The sequence below is a fragment of the Zalophus californianus genome, chromosome 4, assembly GCF_009762305.2.
Source record: "Zalophus californianus isolate mZalCal1 chromosome 4, mZalCal1.pri.v2, whole genome shotgun sequence".
NCBI classification, from domain to species: domain Eukaryota; kingdom Metazoa; phylum Chordata; class Mammalia; order Carnivora; family Otariidae; genus Zalophus; species Zalophus californianus.
In genome coordinates, this window is record NC_045598.1 from 150,658,842 (window position 1) to 150,664,766 (window position 5,925).

General features: G+C 40.3%; 1 non-coding gene across 1 annotated transcript; it reads left to right on the plus strand.

Annotated features, from left to right (window-relative positions):
• The first annotated feature begins 4,257 nt into the window (after nucleotides 1-4,257).
• LOC113917168 lies at nucleotides 4,258-4,364 on the plus strand. Its single transcript, XR_003518149.1, has one exon. It is a non-coding gene; the product is annotated as a U6 spliceosomal RNA (small nuclear RNA).
• Nucleotides 4,365-5,925: the final 1,561 nt, after the last annotated feature.

Here is a 5,925-nt window from a genome sequence, read left to right on the forward strand (position 1 = left end):
CTGATCATTTCGAGATAGAAGACTTCAAGTCATATGGGAGTCAGTTTTACTTCTCCAGTAATTTCAGGGCATAATGTGGTAAATACATGAGGTTATTTTACTTTATTTGAAAAATAATTCATTTCAGTTTTTGCAGCTCTCTGAAATAAAATCTGCTTGGTACCTCCAAAGGCTAGAAACTCTTTTTGTATTTCTTGCCCAATCAGGTTTTCTGCCTCCCAGAAGGGACCATTTCCTCAAGGTGTATAGTCTCTGGAATCAGATAATTTAATGTCAGAATCCTGTCCCAATATTCAGATCTTATTCACTTGCTTCTGATGAAGGAGAACTGCTTTTGAGACAAGAGGGGCAATGGTGGTAGAAGCAAAGGGCCATCAGTCTACCCTCATTTCCCAGTCTCCAGAGTGAAGCAAGTTTCATTAGAGAAATTAGTCTGTTGCTCCCAAGCGTTTGCAGAGTTGTATCATCAGAGACTAAGTTCTGGGGGATGTGCAGCAGATAAATGAACTTTTTGACCCATGACACTGGTAATCGATCATCTGCTAGAAGGAACCGAGAAGGGAGGGCACCTGAGAGCAGGAGAGACCATCCTCTGACCAGGAATTCGTAAATTCAGAGGCCTCAGTGACCTGTTTTAAGACCCTGTCCAATTTGGGTGGTTCCTAAAAATAGACCATATTGTAATGACACATGGATGTTTTATAGTCCCATTTATCTAGGTATGACAATATTAATTGAACTGTCAAATTGCTGAGGATGAAGCTGCTTGGTCCAAATACTTGGAATTACAGAGAAAGAAATTCCCAGGGGGTCAAGGCAGCTGGACTCAGTGTGGAATGCAAAACTCCTAAGGGTAGCTGCCTGTCTGCCTTTATCTGGTCAGAGATTCCAGGGAGCTGCTGGACTCGTTCATGCTTGAATGATTATATTAAGAAGCCTGGATCTTGCAGAGGTGTCTCAGGCAAACATGTTGTGTGCACAGCTGGTTCTGTTACCTTAAAATACCAGTTAGCCTTGAATTAAGGCTTTGATGAAAGATGTCAGTGTTGATCTTGGGAAACTCTCTACACATTAATTCAAGAGCTGTGTTAGCCAGAGTTTGAGGCATAGGTTGGAGATGTACTAAGAGGGGGAAAAGGAAGCAAGGCATTATTTTCCATGTTACCTGCCTCTAGATGGGGAAAGGTGTCAGACCTTGCCACCTTTTGAAATTTGGGGTGGGAGTTAAAATACAGATTACCATTGATTACAAAGCGTTTATTTCATTCAATCATGAATCCAGCATTCAGCATTTTCTCCATGGGCATGCAGCAGTGGCAGCTCTATAAGATGCAAGAAGGGAATTAATTAACCCTTGGTCTTGTAAATAGCAACCTGGAATTCTAACTGCCCAGGATCCTCTGACGAATAAATTCATTGAGTCAGTCCAGTTTTTGCAACTGTCATGAAACCACTTAAAATTTTTATGTTTAAAAACCTCGCCCAAATTTGCTATTTAAAAATGTGCTGTGGTGTGGAATACATGCGCCATGAGGAAACAGTTCTGGAAACTTGACATCCAAGGTAGGTGAGTTCTAGCCTCTGCGCAGCTGGTCTAAGAGAAGTACCATTGTATGGAAATTTTAAGTAATGTCTAACTGCCTGCTTCCATCCAGAAAGCCTTTGAGGGAGAGAATAGATCACTTCCCTATTTTGCACGCATTGTCTTTACCAATATATCCCCCCAGCTGAGATTTATCAGCCCCATGTGTTATTGACTCTAGACTTGCCTGTTTATCTGCTCACTATTATCTCCCTTCTAAATGAGATGATATATGTCAAATTGCTTTGTAAATTGTGAGTCTTTTTTCTGTTATTTTTCTTGCCTTCATATCTTTACTTTGTTCTCTCCATTTAGTGTCCCCTCCACTTCTCAGTGTTCATTCAGAATTTCCCCAGTTTTCTAAGGTTGACGCATAGCTATCTGCAGCTAATAGATGCTCAGTAAATACTTAAGTAATAAAAGGTTGTCTCAAGACCCAGCTTTTTCATGAAACCTCTCCCAAGTCATCTCCCGGTAATGCACCCATTAGGTGGCTTCCTAAGGTGATTATGGGTACCGTCACCATCATCAGCAGGACTGCCATTATCCGGAGCCCCTACCTGCTCTGTGCTCTCTGGAGCCCTCCCTGTGCCAGAGTCACATTGTGTTCAGGGCAGGCATGGAAAGCATGGCTATGTCCCCTTCTTTGTTCCTTCAAGGTAGGAAAATATTTCTGCTTTGTCTCTTAATTTCTCAGTGAGAGATCAGAGAAAATGCAGCTGTATGTTCTTGACTAACATTTCTCAACGTTCTTGTAGTTTGGACAAATCCAAGTTAGGGACATTGTGCTGTATTCCATCCATCCATTTATTCATTCCCAAAACCATTTACTGGAACTTCAGGGTGTCTGCCACTGGGCCAGATACTTAGAATACAGTGATGATAAGGTAAAGTCCTTGCTCTCAGGAAGTTAGAGGGTGATACTGAGCAGACTTTGTGTGTCTGCTTCTTTCATTTTTAGGTGTTTTCCCTAAAAGATTTCTCAGACTCTCAGCAAGTAGACTCTTGGCAGAGCTGGTTCACTTTTCTCATAGGTGAGGCCAGGCAGATATAATGGGGCTTCATTTCACAGCTATCCTGATTGGAGCTGGTGGTAGGCAATGAGGAGGGTGGGGCGGGAATCTCTAGGGCTTTTGTTCACTCCCTTCAAAGATCATGTGCCTGGGGCTTACCTTTCTACACTAATCCCAGCCTTGCTCAATGTCAGGATTCCCACCCTTGGCTTCAGGAGGGTTATAAAACTGATGAGCTGTTGAATGGGCCTTGTCTACCTGGGACAGTTTGGATGTACCAGGAAGATTCTTGGGTGGTATGCGGCTATTGGAGGAAGTGCTCAGAGTTGGAAATGAGGACAGTTAAGATGATGCTCAGCACAAGCGATGAAGGAGCTCACAGGAATGGTGATTGATAGTCTGCAGCTTTGGGATCAGCTACCACATGGATCCTTGGTACTGGGCAATGGCTTTGTGTTGGGCAAGAGACTGGACCATGTCTCAGAGCTGACTCAGTTCCTCCTGAGGGTCCCTCTATGTCTGGCCCTCTCAGCATCAATTCACAGAGCTCTGTCCAGATTAAGCATCCCCCCTTCCTAGGCTGGACAGCTCTTATCTGGTCTCTGTACACACTCTCTGACTCTTCATTTATTTTTCCCCTTGGTTCATTAATTTGAGCAATTTCTCAGGGTGCTATTGGCTTTGGAGTAATTAAATAATGCCCCCACCAATATTTCCAACTCAACCTCACTTCTTACCCCCATCATGCTTGAATGGGAGGTGCCACGTTTCTCATAGATCAAAACTACAGGCTTATAAACTCTAAGTTTTGCTTCTTTCATCATGTAGCTTTTAATTCTCAAAGATCTTTTCTCTTAAAAAGGCTGGTTCCTATGACACAAAAATTTTTGGCTTTCTACATTTTTGTTATGAATTTTTAACATCTATGTAAAACTTCAGAAATTGAACATTAAAGCAGTTTTTTGTTTGTTTGTTTGTTTGTTTTTATTTCATCTCTGCTATAATTCTACCTGGGTCAGTGAATGGGTGGGTATAGGGTCCAATAAGTTTTCCTGGGGGCTCCAAGGAAGATTGTTATTTAAAATTTTCAAATTTTATCCCAGTATTCATGTCTGAGGCTCAGCAGAAAAATATAGGTTAGGGTTTAACAGAGCCCCTTACTACATCACTTATAACATTCTGATTTGTCCCACCTCCTACCATTTTAATCGAGAGAGAGAGAGAGAGAGAGAGACATACACAGTATGGCTCCTTTAAGATATCCAAAGCTAACAGAAAAGCCATAGCTATGAGAGAGGGACGCTGATTTAGGAAAGATGACAATAGACACCTTTAGTTTGAGACTAACAGATCTGTGGCAGAAGGCAAGGACAACTTTGGAGCAAATTCAGAGCAGCTGAGGGTCCCAATTATTCAGAAAAAGCAAAGTATATCATTAGAAAAACTGTGCAGTAGATAAATCGTGAAGGAGGAAATGTGAATGGCCAAAAATGCTTGTCTTGCTTTACTAGAAACTGAACAACAATCAGAATGGCAAAGAGTAAAAAAGTCTATTAATGCTAAGAGTTGTCAAGGTGGATGGTGGGCATTTGCTTACTTTTCTATTAGGTTAGTAAACTTAGATATTCAGAACATTGTGAAGTACAGTTTGACAATAACTATGTGCTCGCTTCGGCAGCACATATACTAAAATTGGAATGATACAGAGAAGATTAGCATGGCCCCTGTGCAAGGATGACAATAACTATTGAAATCCTTAGCCAATGTATATGCTTAAAGAGAGGATCAAATAAAGCAATTTCACCCAGGTATGCACAAAGAATGTTTATCATAGCATTCTTTATAAAGGAGGAAAATTAGAAAATATCTTGATAAAAATCAATGGAGGATTGGTCAAATTATGATGTACAATCACCATGATAATGTTGATCTTTATTGATCAGGAAATGTAACCATCATGTATTCTTTAAGGAGGAAAAAAAAAAGACTATAAAGTCTTACTATTTTGGTAAAAATTTTAAAATGACATATGCATATTTATATATAGAAAAAGTTTAAAAGGATGAAATGATATCTCTGGGCTGTGAGATTATAGGTGCTTTTTATTTTATATTTGTATTTTCTGAATGCTTTAATAATCAGAACAAAATAATTTTTCTTCTTAGGATTACAGTTTCAGTTATTTGTCTTTTTCCTCTGATCAATAGCTGGAAAATGGCTGGAAGAGATGAGATAGAGAAACAGGCAAAGGTCTTGGGACAGCTCTGGAAACCTAAGATGGTGACCTGCTTTCTGGTTTGAAGAAAAAAGAAGATTCAATAAACAGTTTAAGTGGAGATTTCCTTTCTTTTAACTTTTGTTCTGCCTAGTGTATTGCTCTATTATAAGAAGGTATTTGTCATACCATACTGATACTTTCTTTTCCTTAAGAGAGAATGATATATTTTGGTGTCTCATGGAGGTAGTGGAGCATGTTTATTTGTCTCTGTAGGGCTATTTATGCTTTTTATCTTCTCTAACAGCATCAGAACGGAAACCATCCCCAAAGGTAACAAGGCTGCCTTGTGTTCATCATCTTAGAGGATGTCTGAAGAGGCTGGAGGGAGCAGGTCCCTAGGATAAAATGGAGGAGAATGAACCCCAGGATGGTTAATCTAGTGTGGTTTAGAAGTCTAGTTTGAAATCACCTATTTTTTTAAACAACAGAAATAAGCACAGCAAACATGGCCTTACCTTGGTAGGTCCATGGTCAGTTTTGAGCTTGGATCTATCTACTTCCTGTCTGCAGAGGAGTCTACACCTCACAGACTCAACAACAGGTTGCTTGTATGTGGGAATGGTCAGGGATTGTAGGAGGGTTATCAGAGTTACTACATGTCTCAGATTTGAACTATATCTTATAGACTGGAATTTTATCATTTTTATGTCAGGGAGACTCTCAGGCTTATGCTGTTTCCCTCCTTCAGTGAATAGATTTCAGCCAATAGCTTTTGTGAATGTATTTCTGCAAAATACAAGAAAATGCAGTTTGGTTTAATCTGCAAGTAAATGAAACATTCCTCCTCTGATTTCATTAGTGTGTTTAAATTCATTTCCCAAACCCACATTAATATCAAAGGGTAAAGTCCATCTCAGCCCACAATTAGTGACTTCATATATATGATTTTAATTTGATCATTAAAACCTGTATTTTTAATGGTCTCTGAGCTCTGCAGCCTGATTTCTCTCCCCACCCCCCTTGACCCTGCCAGTCCTTACTTCACTCTAGCTTTGTGCATTGACCTCTCCGCCCCTGCCAGCTTCTTTCTCTGGCCAGGCCCACATAGGCGT